Here is an 18,797-nt window from a genome sequence, read left to right on the forward strand (position 1 = left end):
GATGTAAATTGTTGTGAAGCTACTGTAAGCTATTCTTCTTCAGGTTCCTTTAAGGGGATATGTCTACTGCTTTTATTGTGAAAGGTAAGAACCGAAGGAGTCGATCTGGTCTGCACCAGACGTACCGTAATAATAATATCGTAACATAAGTTATTGTGTTACGTTGTTGTGTTTTTATTTGAGTTCAAACCATCGTCGCGTGACGAGGCGAGTATAAAATGTAACGTTTTTGGTTTAGAATTGTTGACATTCAACGTATTTTGCAATAAAGAACAATGGCAACATTTTTCCAGGTTGCAATTTTCAGAATAAAAGTCACTGCAAAAAGACCTTTTTAGAACTACCGGTAAACTCTCCTTGATGTTTGTGTGTCATTGTACGCCATGTGAAATGTTGTGCTATTGATATGCCTTCCCATGAGATTGGGTTGTCTTGTTATAGCTAAAGCATTTCATTTAAGAAGATATTAAGCCACAATGTTTTACTTGACTGACCGATGTCTTGGCCTTATTAAAGTAAACCATTGTGTTTGTCCGTTTATCCCTTAAAGACGTACTTCTCACATTGAATTCTGAGATATATGAACATTGAATCTTTGGATGATTAAGTGTTTCTATCTGTATAATCATCTACAAGTTGGAGCAGTCACTGAAGCAGAAATGAAAAAAAAAATCCCCAAATCAAAGGAACCAATTAAACAATAGCACTTTTAGAACTTGTGGCTTTTTTTCTTTCCACTAAAGGAAGGCGTATTGTAATATTATACTGTAAAAACACTACTTTCACACAGTTGGAAGTGTGGGAATGAGAAAAAAGACCGAGATGACTGTTAGTAAATGGAATGAAAACATTACGAAAGTTTTGGATTTTCTGGTTTTTCCCTGCCAGCAGAAAACACATCAGCCAGTGTATTCTTCAGCTTCAGGACACATAGAGGTGATACATAGGAACGGTATTAATGGAACTAGTCACATTCTTATGGCTTGGCTGTCTATAGAAAGCAATCCACAGGACATTGTCTCTCTTTATCTGTTGTTTCTTTACCTGGCTCATCTCCCTCTTCCTCTCAATATCGCTCTTTGTCTCCGCATTGTTTGAAGAGAAAAGAGATCAGAAGACTTTCTACAACCAATCAACAAATGCACAAGCCCAGGCTTACACACACACACACACACACACACACACACACGTATACCATAGAAATAGAAACACTTTTTATTGTCATATACAAGAAATTTGACTTCTGCATTTGACCCATCCCTGTATATAGGGAGCAGTGGGCTGCCAATGAAAGGCGCCCGGGGAGCCAGGGGTTCAGTGTCTTGCTCAGGGACACTATGACACGTGACACATCCCAGTCGAGGATCGAACCTTTGACCCTGCAGTTACACAACCTGCAGTTAGACAACCCTCTTAAGCCAGTGAGCCACGGTCGCCATATGGCTCAGGTAGAAAAACAAAAAGCTTCTATGTCTTTACCTCAAAAGCACAGATCCTACCTCATCCCTATTTGTCCATCAAAATACAGATATGCTTCTGAGCCTCTCTGTTATGAAACATTTCGTCTCCTTAATTCCTTGTTGAGGATGTTGAAGTGTCACTCTATACGGACACTGTGTTGGTCAAAGCAATGTCCTTAAGTAAAGGATCCAGAGGCAAATACTCATTTATCATGTTAGAGGATTGCGTTCCCTTGGTGGAGGTATGTTATCTCTGCATGCTTTTAGTCATTATATCAAGTCTGGACTCAACACCATAGACTGTTTATAAGAAGTGGACGTAGTCATCGTGACGTCACTCATTGGTTTGTGGACTTCCGTTTTGGAGCCTTGAGTTCGTCGATTTGGCCATCGCCATCTTGGATTACGGCCATCAGCATCGGCTTTTTGCAACCAATGAACGGAATTCACCATATTTGGACTGTGGAGGATTGACGTAGAGACGCCGTATATATGACTCTGGTAACGACCTGTTAATCACAGTAGCCCCGCCCTAAAGCATACCCTACTCTATTTAGACTCTAAATGGACCATCATTTACTAAATGAACATCATGCTGTATTGAAGAAGACTTGAAACTAGAGATTGAGACCATAAACTCATGTTTACAATGTTTACTGAGGTAATAAATCAAGAGAGCAGTAGAGTCATTTTCTCATAGACTTCTATACAACCAGAGGAGTCGCCCCCTGGTGGACACTAGAGAGAATGCAGGTTTAAGGTCTTTCAACATTGGCTTAAATCATCAGAACCGGAGGTTGACGTCTGATTAAAAACTAAACAGTGCATGTGGTGTTGGGGTATATATGAATGAAATATATGCTGCTTTATTGACTTAAAAGCTCCACTTATTGACTTCACTCATGACTTAGTGTATCGAGCAGTTACGGTAACTTGGGTTTGAGTCCAGCTTGGAATGTTTCTTTCACACCAATAATTGCTTTCATTAAAATCTTGTGGTTTTGCATGGCTTCACTCAACTAACATTTAGTTTGAGAGTTCACAGAGCATTGTCATCATAACCTAGAACCTACTCAGCTTGTTTTTCTACCATTGTCTGAAGTATTGTCCCCATTCAGGGCTCTTGGGGCTCTGCTCTGCCCAAAACAGGACATGCCGGAATTCTCATTAGCACTATGCATGACAAACAGTCGTGCACACAATCGAATGCCAGAATGCGTCTGTCTCATCATGTTCAGTCAGTCTGGAGACATTTAAGCGCACCAGTTGGTTTAAAAAGAGGAGCGGAGACACAATAAGTTGTCTTTGTAAGGCAAACCAATAAAACATGACTACAGAGAACTTCTTTGTCCTCAACCAAAAACCAATCCAATGTGTTGTTTCAACAGGAGGAAGTGAGGAAGTAATAAAAGACATGTTTTTTAAATATTGTGTAAAACATTTTTTTAAAGTAATTTACAAGCCAGATGGAGACTACAAACTGTTGTCTTTTTTTATTTCTGGTGATTTATCTAACGCCATCGTCTTGACGTTACACCTTTTTTGGAGAACATTGACACAGAGAGAGGGATTCGGCATGCAAAAGAGAGAGAGAGGGGTTTGGAGAGACTGTGTGTGCAGCAGAGAAGAAGAAAGATAAGAGTATTTAGCCCATTATTTCCACGGGCTAGGTCAAAATGAATAAGAGTCAGTGAGAGAATGAAAAGTCGTCTTCAAAGACCGCAGTAGACTCGGCTATTATTCTCTGTCTGAAAAGTGACACTCCATTCTAAGTGTTCCGCTTTAGGATGGCCTTGGGAGGTTAGAACCATGAACGTCAAAGTTGATTTCACACTCTGTAGCTCTCTGGACTGCGTGATAGATGTGGCCGCTTTGTGCGCACACACACACACACACACACGAAAGTCTGTGAACACATACTGTAGGCATGGAAACACATAGATGTGCATGGAAACATCTGTGTGAATTTACAGACACATACACACACACACAGCAGACACGCAGAGTTGCATACTATGGGAAGTAACACACACACGCACGCACACACACCAAGTAGAGATTATCCAGTATTACAACCAAGGTCTAACACCAGCATTTGTATATAGCTTGGCAGGAAGTGCTTTATCATCAAAGTATTAAAGGTACACCGACACAGCTTTAACTTCAATTTATGAGTAAATTGGAAAATGTCATTTTTTTGCACTCTGGGTTTTGTACAGATTAAACAAACGAGATATAGCATTTAAATGAGTGAGCTTCAGAGCTGCTGTTAGGTGGATTTTGTTACCTTTGAACAGAGCCAGGCTAGATGATCCCCCCCCCCCCCAGTTTACAGTCTTCATGCTAACCTAAGCTAGCCGGCTGCTGGCAGTTGCTTGGTATTGAATTAACAGATATGAGAGGGGTGCTCACTCTCCTCTACTCCTTTAAAGAACAGCTGGCTCATGTTGTTTTAACTATTAATGCAGGTTACGTGTCCAATGCAATGATTTATGCCGGTGTGACTTATTTCTTTTCAGGTGTTGATTAAATAACAGACTCCGTCTTTAGGAAACACAAAACCCAACAACTGTTCTTTGGCAGGTCTCAAGGTTAAAAAGGAAGGGACAAGAATTCAAAGTAGTAAGAGAACAAATCAGAGACAGTGTGGATGGGAAACTCAAGCCCATCCTTTCAAAATAGGAAAGTGTAAAACACTAACATTGGCAGCACCAACATATGGCCAATCAACACACCTTTTGGCTCAATATCACCAGCTGCTGTTATGTATGACAGGATGTACAAGTTAGGGCAACAAAAACAGCTTCTTTATTGAATTCTGCACATGAAATGCACAGATGTTGCTGTCGGCTCCCTACTGTGGACTGTATGCTGTGCGTACAGTTGATAGTGTATGCGAAGTAAAAATATTCTGTGACTTTCAGAAATTTCTATCCAAAATGTTACAGGAGGCCACTTTCCATTGGGAGATTGGTTTTGTCTTGTTTTAGTGAACACCCTTTTGACCGGGGGTGTTTGGGTGATCACTTTCTTGAAGAGAAAATAGTTTTTCTCACTCTCGTCATGAGCAGTCAGTGGTGCTCGTGGGCTCTGTGGTGGGAGGTGTTGGTCAGGGCTTGACAATTAGACATAAGTGGTGTTTGCTGATAGAGGCAGATGCTAATAATAAAATGCAGAACATACATTATAATAAATATAAATTATAAAACTGTAATACTTTCAAACATTTCATCCCAGCATCATTTTCATTGAATACAGTTTCATTGAACGCTTTCTTCATGCAGTTTTGGGTTAATAAGCGGGTGTTCAACATGTTTTGGTTCTGAAATAAACTACATAGACGCAGAGGAGGGATGTATCAAACTTTACCTGCGACCTAACATTTCCAACATGTAGGGGGCTTGTTTGACATGTTGATTCTTGAGAAGGTCACGATGGATAAGACCGAGCAGGGCGCGTTAACAAAAAGACAGACAGGTGACTCAGCGTGACATAGTGAGCCGCTTTCTGCTGACACATGGTCACACTTGACATTTTCCGTGTGAGATAATTTATAAGCCCTCACAGTGCAGATCGTATCTCAGGAACACGTCTGGTGGCAGAGAGAAGCATCAATCAGTTGCTGACTAAGGCTTGCGACCAGAGTGAGAATTATACAATGTCAATCGAGATGGGGTCAACTTTTTCTCCCGGGACTGAAAGCGATATTTGACGCACCTGATTAGACGTGCATCGCTTGATGCTCCTATGGTGCGCTGCAGACGTCACAGACCAAGCTGTATTTTAGGAGCAGGTTGCTATTCAGTCAATGTTTCTGTATATTTCAGATACTCTTAACACCTTATCTTTACATTTTTGATATAAAATGAATGAAAGTTTAACTAGATTATGTGAAATTGGCATCACGCGATATATATACGCTGTATTACGAGTTCTTGGGACTACAAACGCACTCGGCCCACTCGCTGTTGTACACGTTTGTCATATCAACCAGTGAAAGTGACACTAGTAGTTGTAATATAATTAATTCATGTTTTATTTCTTTGATAAAGTATTGCCCACTGGGGAAACATTCTTCTCTTTTTAGTTGTTTTAGCTCTTTCCAAACACGTGCTGCGGTTGCAGAAGCTTTGGTCGCCGGGTCCTCATTTGATGCTCCGAAATCCAATCAAGATTGGAGTAGAAGCATCAAATCAGTTTGACGCGCCTCGTACAACTTTCGGTGCTCGTTCGGCCATTTAAAACAATAGATAGAATTGAAGAACAAACGCATCCGTCAGACGCTTTTACTTTGTTTTGGCCTTGACAGTATCTTGCTTGTTTAAAGTAAAGTGTCCAACTTGTAGATGACGATGAATCAAATCAATATCTCCAGCGGCTCGTACCTCAATACAACTTTATTAGTCGGGTCACCAACAAAGTATTCTCAAGCAAAACTGCCAGTAAGTCAGACCCACTGACACACACAACTGCAGACTATAATGTTTCACTCAAACACAGACCTAAACAATGCTGTGCTAGAGGCAGATGTGTTACTAACATACAGCAGTGAGCCTGTTCCTGATTAACAGTAAAGACAATCATCTACATTTGTCAGCTGTTTCTCAGATAGAAAATAGTCAAATAGAAATGCTGACGTTAAAAACAAGCTAATGTGGACACTTGTCACACAATCGTATTCAGAAAGTAAGAAAGTGTATTAAAGTGTATTAAAGGAGTGTGTTCGAGACTGGTGTTTAGTTATTTTGAAGTCATCTTTACTCATGTTTGTGACATGTTTTCCGTACTTATGTTTCGTAGTTTAGTCATTTTAAGATCAACCAATCTTGTTTTACCAAAATCTCACCAGGTGGTTTTACTGCCTAAAAGTAAGCAAGTGCTCCGGGCTACGCATCGTGTTAGAAAGTGATGCCGAGGGGTCCGACCAAGGGTCAGCACGTGACGGGTTGGTATGAGAACATGTTGGAGGCACGAGGACTTCGAGTCACCGCTATGATGGGAGTGAGTCAGGCGGACCAGACGTTCAACAAACCTCAAGGTTACAAATGGTATGGTCCACTTTCGGGTGGTTTTTAACTCTTTTTGGGTGGGATGGGATTTGAATCCTGACTACGAGAAGATTAAGCCGTTTTAAAGATATATTAACACACTGGTATGTTTATACGCATACATTTTAAACACTAACTCACATCCTGCTTAAGAAAGTAGAAAACATGCAGGTTTTCTTAGTCGTTAAAGGTATTCATGCAAGTTCTCGTGGAAAAAAAACAACAAAGATGTTTAGTTTTGCTCTCCATGACAGCTAATGATCTCTCTTCACTATGAACTCATTCTGAATGTGTGAACACACTCACTGATAGGCTCATTGTTACATCTTCACGTGTTGTCATAATGTGTTTATTCACTTTTGCGTCTGCAGGGTTTTGTTTGAATTTTTTGACAGTTTCATAATTGTTGTTTTGTAAAGAATTTAATAACCTCAACACATGATCACGCAGCAGCTCGTTAAACAGCGATTTAATTGTCACCGAACTCGAACGAGAATGAAAATAAGTTCAGAAATAGGTTTCACATGACTCTGACTGGGTTTAGATTACTCTGATCACACCTGGTTTGTGTCTCTCCCTCCCACACACACACACACACACACACCACACACACATAAATCTGCCTCATGTAATGAAAGTCATCTTTAGCGTACAGACTATTATCCGTCTCTCAATGTGATTCTCTCCCTTCCTCCCTCTTATTTTCTACCTCACTCATGTTGATTTCTTCTCCTCTCTTTCCTTCTCCCTCATTATTGCTCTTCCCTCTTTTCTCCCCCCCCCTCCTCTTCCTTCTTTTCTTTTCTTCATCCTCCCTGTGCCACTCTGCTGGTTTCAGAGAGAGTCCAGTCCATTATCTGTTCGACAAGGTACTCCTGTCTTACATGTTCTCTCTCCTCGTCTTCACCTCACACAGGAGGAAGGAAGGGATGATGAGACGGAGGAATGGAGCCCTGAATGACATCAGTCGAAGATAGTTAGATAGGTAGAGAGAGGCGTAAAGCCAGGGAGGATGTGTGGGTAATCATAGAGAGAGAGAGAGAGAGATCTCTCCATCTTTCAGTGTGTTTCATCAGTTGATTGCCCCTATCAGACGGATTGAAAGAGGCTCCGTCTGACTGACTCAATAATGCTGCAGCAACTTGATTAGCTTTTCATCACCAATCAACACCTTCCACGCTTTTTTTTAGTTCTTTTGTACCTCTTATTTAACCAGCCCAATGTTCTCCTTTAAAGAGAACACATCATGTGCTCGTGCTTGTACATCTGGGTATCTTGAGTGCCTGCCAACCACAAGCTGAAATAAGACAAAACTAGTCATTAGAATATACAGTCCCCCATCTTCAACATATTTCTTTACGAGCCAATCAGAGCAGGACTTAAAGAGACAGGCGCTAAAACGGAGCGTTTCAGACAGACCGAGAAAACAGGTATATTCAGACAGACAGTTTTTCTGATTATTAAAGCAGTCAAACATGTTCTAGTAGAAACCCAGAATACAAGTATGAACCTGAACATGAGCATGATGTGGCCCCTTTAAATCGTCAGCTGTGGGAAACACAGTCACACATCTGAGAAGGGAGTTAAAGTCTCACTGCAGTCAACTTCAATTCATTTTCAGCACACCTTTGTTATTGATTATTTGAGTTTCCACTCATTGCTGCTGAGGTAGCCTGTAATACACCTTTTATAATTGAGTTCTCCTATCCATTTACCATTCTAAGGAAACTGCTCCAACATCTTCAAGCACAGGTAACCTACATGTATTTTCACCTCAGCCTTTCGAAACACAATATTAAACAACAGCGATGAAGCAATTTCACTATTTCATGTTAAAATGGTGTTCTCTAGACCGACTTAATGATAAGAAACGTAATGGAAACACAGTATTCAAGGAGGAAACGCATTCAGTCACGTCTTCGTATATGGAAATGTTCTGTATAATTGACTTTATTCCAGTCAGTCAGCACAAGCGAAGTGCCAACAAACCAGCAGGCAGCCAATTATACAGTCACCTGTGGAGGAAGTGCGTCACCTAAGCAGCTACAAATTTGGACAGTCAGCCACTTAGCTGACCCTGAGTGGACTTCATAAACTGTGTTTCCTAAAAGTGAATATGTTTGGCTCAGTTTTGGGGGGAAAAGTCGGTCAGCCTCTCACCCAGCGAGCTAGCAAGACAAAGATGTTGCCAGTCAGCCCGACCAGTGCCCCAACTATGAATTTCATAGTGGACTTTAAAGTCCTCAATATCATGCTAATATATTTTGAGTTCACATTTGCCAGGAGGTCGTCCACCACAACTGCTAGTCAGCTTTAGCTAAGGGAGGCATGTGTCCTGTTCCGTGTCTATTTACTCATAAATAATCAAATGTATCTCTCATTCATATCTCCAACTAGGAAAACAAGCCAGCATACCAGCCAGCCAGACATCATAATACACATCTCTTCCTCGTCTTTAAACCATTTCCAGACTAATTAAGACTTCTTAATTTCAGCCAATGACTGACTCATCCTGTCAGCCGGTCAACGTGTGCAGCCAGCAAACTGAGCTGCAATATTGAGCGATGTCATATCCTCGGCCCTGCGTGGGAAAACTTTATTTCCAGTCTAACGTATTAGGAATTCAACTGCCTGGATAAAACAGCGCCGCCCAATTCCATATTAACACTGATCACATCATCCAGAGAGCCCAGAGTGACTTATGATTTTATCGATGATTTACGCCGCAGTTTATTGGTTCAAGTAAACTCTGTGTGTGTGTGTGTGTGTGTGTGTGTGTGTGTCTTGTACTGCATCCCAAACATTGTATGCAGTCAAATCTCTCACACACGTCATGTTTTCATCACTTTCAAGGACATTACATTGATTTACATTCAATTCCTGGAGATTTCCCCCAAACATAACCATAACCGCTACTTGCCTAATCCTAATCCTGATCCTCAGCCTAAATTTAACCTACATCCCTTACCCTGAAATTAAACCAAGTCTTCACCCTAAAGTGTAATGATTTACATTATTGTGACTTGCATTGTGTCCCAAAAGGAAGGCGAGTCCTCACAATGCGGATTGTCTAAACAGATTTATGTCCCCACAACATGAGTAAAACCCACCCCTACACACAAACACACAGATTTACTGTTGATGGGAGCTTTACAATAGGCATCCGCTGCCGGCAACACACATTAGAATGTCACTAGGACTTCAATGAGAGAGCAACCCACAGTGAAAAAAGACAGAGACACATTGAGGGAGAGAGAATACTTTGATCCCAAAGATATCCAGGAGCTCCTCACCATTAAACACACACTGCACCTTCAGGTATCTTTTACAGAAGACTGAGTGAGTTTGACTTTAGGCGAGTGGGGGTGAGCCCTACAGGGATAGAAACCCCAAGCATACCGACGGATTATCAACAGACTATTAATAAACCAACAGCCAGATTATCTATATTGCTTTATTTGTAAGTAACAGTTCCTCACGGTGCACAAATACTACGATAAGAACAGTAAGTCAAAGGTGACCCAGAAAAACAGTCTCTTAATTGTGATGGATGTTTACAATAGACATTGTTTTGCTTGCCCTGAAAACCTGAAGGATCATCTGACTGCTTATGTTTTTTGCTTATCAACTCATTTTTTAGCAATGTCACCATTTTCCCAGATCTCACCGATTATCTTGATGACCACAATGTTATAAAAACCAAAAGGAAATATAGAAAAAACTCCCAAAACATATGTTGAAAAAGATTAAAATGATCTTTTAACGTCAGGTTATGTCTCTCTCCAATCTAAAGGCCCTTTACCCTAAGTAAAATAACAAAAACAATGAGAATAAAACTTTGAGAACATAACGATTCTTGTGAACAAAGACTTTCCTCGTGTTTTCATATCGCACTAATGAAACCAGTAACCTTCCTTCATCTGATTAGCAGAAGCAGTCAGCGTCGGCCACAGTATTCAATTGTATTGACGGTATTCCAATGAATGCTGCGATCAGTGTCGCACATGTCTGCAGGCCAATAGGTCACACGGATGAAAGGATTGATATTAGTGCTGTGTTAGTGCATCACACACACACACTCACACACGCTAGTGGACGCAGAGAAAATGATTTTCAATCATCAGACTATTTTTGTAAAAGGAAGTGTGACAGAAGAGCCGCGTCTTTGCCTGGCACCACTCCACATTTGTTTGCTTTCTCTGTGGCTTCACTGGCACTGATTGAGAGCTGCAAGAAGTATATATTTCGTTTAGCCTTTGACTCCTCTCAACCATCTGCTGGTGCCAAACATTAACAAAGTTAGCGTGTTCGGAGCAGTCGGCGTATAAATTTCCTGCCAAATTCAATCTGGGAATTAACAAAGTAAAGTTCTCTGTAGAGACAAGTAGTAGCTGCCAGCTGATCATGTCTCATTTGTTTACAGTAATTACAGCAATATTGAATAATGAACAGGGTTTCCCTGTTATTCAAATATAAATGTCAACAGCTAATTTGTCTAAAACTGTTCAACACACTTACTGCCTTTTGAAGCAGTAAATGCATATTTAGGCTCATCAAAAGTATTAGGCTGGGTCATTTTAATATGTATTTCATATCTCAGATTATTGAATGTGTTCAGAATTTCACGTAGTGTTCCTTTAAGAATTCAGAACAGAAGACAATAAAAAAAGGAGACCGAACACGATTCATGTCGCTCATGCTGCCAGCGTTCTCTGCCAGCCTCTCCAATACAAGTTGAGTCTTCTTACACTGCTGGCGTGAAGTCGACACTGTGTGTGTGTGTGTGTGTGTGTGTGTGTGTGTAGGCTATGAATCGCAGGCTTTTTGTGCGGGGATGACAGTTTGGGAGCTTAGAGAGAGGAGGAGACGAAAGAACAGGAGAGAGAGAGAGAGGAGAAGCCTCGGGACACACAATGAGCAATATATTTCCTTCCTTTATTCCTTCTTTCCTTTCCTCAGTCTCCCCCCTACACACACACACCCACACACACACATACACAGTGAGTCCTGAGAGACACTCTCTAGAGGAGATAAGGCTGAAAGACAGACAGGGGTCAGACTGTATTAGCTAGCCATAGGGAAGTGTGAGCGTGTGTGAGCGCGTGTGTGTGTGTGTGTGTGTGTGTGTGTGTGTGTGTGTGTGTGTAGAATAGAATAGAATCCATTAATAAAGCCACAGCACAACATATTAATATGTCGGATATATGGAGAAAATAAGTTGTCATAGTTGTATGACTTTTCCACTTGCACCTCTTTAGTTAAGGCCTTTGTGGTGAAGTGAAGGTGACACAATCTCCATCCTCCTCCACCTTTAGGCCGTGCAAAGAAGACACATGAGAAACTGCACTGGCACAGAATAAAGTGTAAACTGTCTGAATGAAGACGTGACTCCTTGGAATATGGGGCTGCTTTGTATGCAAGCGCCTCAACCTCCTCAAGAGGCTGTGCAGCAGTCGAACGCAACTCAGGCTCTCATACAGCGTTCGTAGCTCAACGATATCCACCCAGATATTCGTAGATATCCCACGTAATCACGAACCAGGAAGTATAAAATCCGCAAAAACACTCACAAGGCAGGTGTGAGGGGAGGTGGATGGGTCTAAGTAAGTAGCTTTGTTGCCTAAACCTAACTAAGTAGTTTTGTTGCCTAAACCTAACTAAGTTGTTTTGTTGCCTAAACCTAACTAAGTTGTTTTGTTGCCTAAACCTAACTAAGTTGTTTTGTTGCCTAAACCTAACTAAGTTATTTCCTGTGAAGACAGAAGTTTATTTTGAAAAGATTGTTTGTCTTTAACGAATTGAAATTGACACGTGTTGCTGGACTTTTGCAGGAAAATGCACAAAAAGTGGCTTTTTCATGAGACGGTTCGTGTGATAACCGTTGTATGAGGATAAGTTGCACAACTACTACTCGAGAGGACTTTATTCACACAAACATAACATGAGAAGTTGTTTTCCAGGGATTCATAACCACTTCAAATGTGTCCAAATCTCTGATGCTGTTTCTGGCGGGGACAGTCTGGAGTCGGGATATCCCAATTATGCCCTATACCCCCGATGCTTTATTTTATATATGTATATAGAACGCCACACACTTAGCCTCAAGTACAGTAGGCCTACATGAGTATTACAATGACCCGGCACCATGACGTGATCCACCATTTGTTTACACTGGAGGGAGTCCGACTCCATTTCCATAGCTTCATATTTACTCTTTAATTTTCCCATTTTTTGGGTGCCAATTCACCAGAGAGAAAGCACTCTGAGTCACATCACTGAGGGAAAGATATTGAGATAATTAAAAGTCCCATCATACCCAAGATTCTGGGGCAATGTCATTAAGTAGTAAAGCCAATTTAATTTCGGATAAAACGTGTTTGACAGTTGAAATAATCTAAGCCACGATCATAATCAGACAATTAGGCTTCAGCATCTTAACAGGATGTTACATGTAGCAGTGACCTCTGACCTCTGATAGTGATGTCTCTGATGGATTGTGGAGGTAAGAATCTTTCAGATAGTTTTCTGGATTTGTGCGACTTTCCAAATCTAATCCCCCGTGCAGCCGGTGAAGTAGAGTGAGCACAGTAGAGTGAAAGTGGTCATTCTTTTGCTCACGTTATCGTGGTTAGTGAGGCTCCTTTATTTCCCAGGAGGCCTCTGTGCTTTTGATTTCCTGTGTCTTCAGCAGGTTTATGGGGTCAATGGGGTAGTATGACACTGCACATTCTGTCAGATTATGAAAAGAAAGGAATTAAGATATACGTCAGTTCTGCAACCATGAGGGTTTTGACGGACAATAAGAGTTTCAGAGTTCAGAGTTTGTACAACTTTCTAGCTACTAACTGTTTTTAAAAGTGAGAGAGATGTCATCTGATTCTGAAGATAATTGATCTCACTGACTCTTGGTGTTGCTACACAACGCACGTGCCACTAAACGTTGCCATTGGATGTAAACTGTTAGTGACTGACTGATTGAGTACATGTGAACACATTTCCTCTGTATATTTACAGCCTGTTAAGCTAAATAAAACAATCACAGAGGGGAAAGAGAAGATATCTCCACCTTTGGCATCGATCCCTTCATTTACCCGTTCACACGCTCACACAGCGATGGCAGCGAGCTACCATGCCAGCTGCTGCCTGACCGTCCAGAGCGGTTTGGGGCTCAGTGCCTTGCTCATGGACACTTTGACTCGTGGACAGGAGCTACTCATGTCACACTCTCAACGTCTCTCTCCTTCTCCCCTCCTGGTGTGTATTTAGTGGTAGTGTGTGTTCGTCAAGGTTGCTTGATAGCTTGAGCTATGATACTGTCAGTAACGTGTGTGTGTGTGTGTGTGTGTGTGTGTGTGTGTGTGTGTGTGTGGCTCGACTGATGATATCAGCTTCCTTGCCTGTCAGGATCATAGAGGGTTTGCTTCTCTCTGTCTTATACAAGGACATTGGCCTCTATACTGGACACACACACACACACACACACACACACACACACACACACACACACACACACCACATACATGCAGGTCAATTTGAGGACCCATTATTCATGTGTGTGTGTGTGTAATAGCCATGCTATTACAGGGTTCAGTGCTGGACAGATTGTTGGTGTGATTGATGTGTGTATCTCCGTGTCCTTTTCTGCGTGTGTGTGTGTGTGTGTGTGTGTGTGTGTGTGTGTCTTTAACGACACATGAGATATCTCAAGGTTAAATTGTTTTCAGTTCCTGATGTAAACAAGAAAATTACATCCATGATTGGTCGGGAAGGAGTGGAGGTCTTATGGTGATCCAATGTCGACAGCGACGTTATCGTTGTTTATGAATACTGAAATTTTTTTTTGTTGTTTTATGTTTTAGCCATGACCATATGATTACCTCAGAACACTGTAAAAGGCAAAGTATTATGACATTGAGCTAGAGTTTGTGCCTTCATACAACGGTTCGTATGATATATAATTATTTTGTGTGTATTGTGTATTCATACTGCCTTGAACTGCATTACAAGGATATCCTACAAATATGATTTGTAGGATATCTGTATGTTAGTAAGCACATTACTTTTTGTAGGCGTATTTACAAACGCTGCAGGATTCGGACAGTTTTTCTTTATAAAGTTGAAACTTTGAGAAGCGGAGGTTTGTCATTTTAATGCAGAACTGTTGTGAATGTGGCTAAATAAAGTAAGTAAGCAGAGTAAAATCCGTCTTTGGTGTTGTCGTACTGTGTTTTGAGGGATTTCTGCTCGGACGTTTAGACTCATTCTCTTTAGAAACCTGACATTTTCTCCTACAGTATGTCTGTGGAAGGCGGCTCTTGTCCGGGACTAAAGCCAGATTTTAAACTATTTTGCAGGCGGTTTCTGGAATAACATCACCATAAACATCTGTATTTCTAGTTCTGTCCAAATCTGCCACATCAGCTATTTTGTTTTCCTATTTGATGATGTGTTTATGTTCTTGAGTTGAATCCCATTCAAATGGGCTCAAGATAAATCACTGCAAACTAATTAAGAGCAGATATGAGAGATGATTTCTCTTCCACATACTACAGGGAGGATGGAAATTATTACTCTGATTTAAAATAGTGCTGCAATAATTTATACGAAGTAAAAGGTTTGTGAGGAAAGAATATCTCTGTGTTTTAAGATATATTTCAGAGCACAACAGAGCAATAAAGCTTTCCCATAACAATAAATCAACCTCTGAAGTTAAATATTCAGAAACTAACCGTTGATTAGAAAGTCTTTTATGTATAATGGGGCTTACTGAAACTGACCCAGCACACGTCTCCATGTGAATGCCGTGTTGATGAAGCCGCTCTCCTCCTCTCTCGTCCCGTGAGAGATCACCTGACCAGGCTTGTGTTGTAGCAGGCAGCACCGCTGCTCTCCGGGGATTGGCTCAATTAGGAAATGCCGGCTGCAGCAGCGAAAACATTGGGGATAGGTGGGACTTCCAGGGAAATGAATGCGTGATTGGCCGCTGACAGGCAAAGTGATTATAACGTTCATGATCTTCTTTATTACTCTTTGAATTAAATCAATTAATGCTCAGCAAGACACAGCTGTGATTCCATACAGGGGACGAGAAAACCAAGTCATCAAATTTGGACATTATGTGTCACACAGTATTATACCTTTGTGACCACAGCAAACAGTTTAGTGTCCGTTCTACTCCTATTCTATTTCTATGTTTTGATCGTGTGTATAAGTTTCACATTACATCCCGGTTAATAATGTCAAAGATGAAGTGTTGTCAACAGGATTTAGGCCAAAACCACCATGAAATCACAGCTGTTTTTAGATTTATCTCTGAAATATCTCCACATTCATACGTCAATAAGCGACCCTGTCTGCTCTGAAATAAATGCACGTGCTGCTAATTTGCTCTGCCAGTTGTGTTTTGATGGGAAACATCATTTCTGCCTGAGTTGTTTTCACTGGCGGCATCTTCTCCAGCGGATGAAGCTTTCAGGTGCACAGCTTGCGTTCATAGTGGTGGTGAAAATGGAAAGTGGGCGCACAATGCACAGCACTCTGACACCGGATCCCACATTTTGTTAAGTTTATGCAAAAAAAAAAGAAAGAAAACCCTTTGGAAGGAGAGAAACAGATGCCAGACTGATACTTTCCCCATTACGCCGATTGTTTGTCGACCTTCTGTTTGACCCTTAATGCACGAACCTTTATTTCGTCTTTCATGTGATTGCAGCCTGCAACATCGTCACCGATGCATTACAATCTCACCTTTTCATATTTTCCTGCCTTCGGTGCCTCACTGTCTGACCTTTCAATTACATATTACATTTCCAGCAGCAGCGAGTCGGAAGGAATCCGAGAGCAAATATAAAACAAGGATGTCTTCACGGGAGGCACACATGCCTCGGAGTAAAGACGTAGAAAACAATTAAAATGCTGTTTAGGGTTGAATTTGTCTGAGTGTTTCCAACACCTTCCTACCTTCTCTGTGTACTTTTAGTTGGCTAAACAAGCTGCCAGCAGACTGAAAGCTCCGATAACACTTTGGAAAAACAGAACAAAACAATTATTTTTCTGTAAACAACAGAAAATCACTGGTACGGTAAAAGGTTTAGTACCTTTGTCTTCATGTATTTTGTGTGCTGCACATCACGCATCAGCGTGTTTGTGTGTGTGTGTGTGTGTGTGTGTGTGAGGCGTCATCACCGACCTGCACGTTAGAGGCAGGGTGTTAATTACTAGTCTGTCTCGCTAATAGATAGAGCATTAATGCAATCAGCCTCAAAACCAATTAATTCAACATCTGCTCTGATCAAATTTGCCTCTTCCATGTTTTGATGATGTATCCACACACAATTATTCCCTTAATCTGATGAGAACAATTAGTCTCCTCGCCGCGGCGCGATGCCGTCTCATTATCCAGCGTCGCTGATCCGCATCGCACAAGTCCAGACCGTTTGTGTCGGCTGTCTTTTCGTTTTTCTTCAAGTCTTTTTTGTAATGGCAATGACAGTCTGCTTTTGTGGAAACATATTGTTTTCTATCGTCTATACTCATAGTTTCTTTAACCTGTTTTTAATATTTTATAATCCTCTGTTCTATTTCTTCTTATCCTTCATTTTTCAGGTCCCTCATTCCTTTATTTCTCCCTAAATTCTGTCATTCTTTCATCCCCCCTTTCTGCCTAGCTCTCGTTTCCCCTCTCCCCCCTTTCCTTCGTCTTTTCTCAGTTCTCTTTCTTCCTTTCACTTCTTTTGGGTCTATTTTTATTCTAGTCTTTTCTATTTTCTTTCTCATATCATATTTTCTTCTTCCTTTATCCCTTTGTTTTCTCATTCTTCCTGACTTCCTTTAGATCTTTCCTCTCTTTTTTCCCCTTTTCCCTTCATGTCTGACTTTCTTTTTCTTTCTTAATTAGTTTGTTTCTGAATTAATTAATTAGTTTCCTCCCGACCATCCTAACTTCCTCTTTTGTCTTCCTTATATTTTCCTAATCTATGTATAAAAACCTGCCCATTATATGTATGTATGTGTGTGTGTATATATATATATATATATATATATATATATATATACTGTATATGTATGTAAATGTGTCCACCTATAAATTAAACGGTAAACTGCAGAGTTGACCTTGTCTCATCTCTGTGTGTGTGTGTGTGTGTGTGTTATTCACCAGGTCAGACACTTTGAGCCTCAAACGCACACTGAGTGACACACACAAACCGACCATAGTGGTCCTGTAATAGGTGTGTGTGTGCTGACAGCATGTCATCTTCTGTGCCATAAGTCAGTGTATGTGTAGCGCAGGTTGATTTAGAGTGCTAGTTTAAATGCTAAGTCCCAACACTCACTCACCAGCAGTGACAGCCGCTGTGTGGGCACCACGGACCAGCTCGCATTAATCAAAATACAATCAAGAGAAATCTAATCTGTACAAACACCGAGCACTGTAAACGTGTCAGTGGACTGAAGCATTGTTAACGTACGGCCTTCCTTTGGTTCATCATCCTCGTTTCATTCAGCATTGCTTATGTTGTTGTTTTTACTTTTGTCATCAAAAGTGCTCATCTCAACTCCTACAATAGCCCTTTAATAAATGGTGAATGTTTTTAAAGATAATTATGTTATTTCATTTATCAACAAACAGCAAATTTTCGGCCGGGACACCGCTGTTTGTTCCCTGCGTGAAACGAGAAGTCAACGTTAATTTATTCGTCACATAACTTGCGTACTTTAGTAATGGCACTTTTGTAGTTATTTTAACGAAAACGGCGATCTTTTTCTAAACCTGACTAAGTATTGTTTGATCTTTTCCTAATTCAGTATTTCACAATATATTCTTAAAACTAACTAACAAGATTTGTGGCCTAAACCTGACAAACTATTTCACGATGTTTTCCTGGTGGAGGGGTCGACAACCACATAACTTTCACTTTGAGGCGCGATGTTGGTGCCCCGTGTGAAGCCCAAAGCATAATGATTTTCACTGAAGACATAGTGTCACGTGACACTAGTTTGTTGTTGCACCGGATTGACATTCTGTAATACAACATGTAGGGTTGCCCATCTGCTTCACATGTGGGCGTTGATCAAAGTAACTGTCGACCCATTTTGACAAAATCCTTGAAGATGAAAAGCTCCACAGAGGGAGTTTTTATTGCAGGGATAGAGTGTGATTCACGTCCCGCTGTCAGGTGTTGCTGTTATTTTGTCCACCCCCAGAAAGCCCTTTTATCTCTCTCAATACTGTAGCTCAGGTAAACACACACGAACAGTAACAAACAGGGTGTGCTGTTTGATGAGCCGT

Source organism: Anarrhichthys ocellatus, unplaced genomic scaffold (assembly GCF_004355925.1).
Source record: "Anarrhichthys ocellatus isolate YVR2014 unplaced genomic scaffold, GSC_Weel_1.0 scaffold3, whole genome shotgun sequence".
Classification (NCBI taxonomy): Eukaryota; Metazoa; Chordata; class Actinopteri; order Perciformes; family Anarhichadidae; genus Anarrhichthys; species Anarrhichthys ocellatus.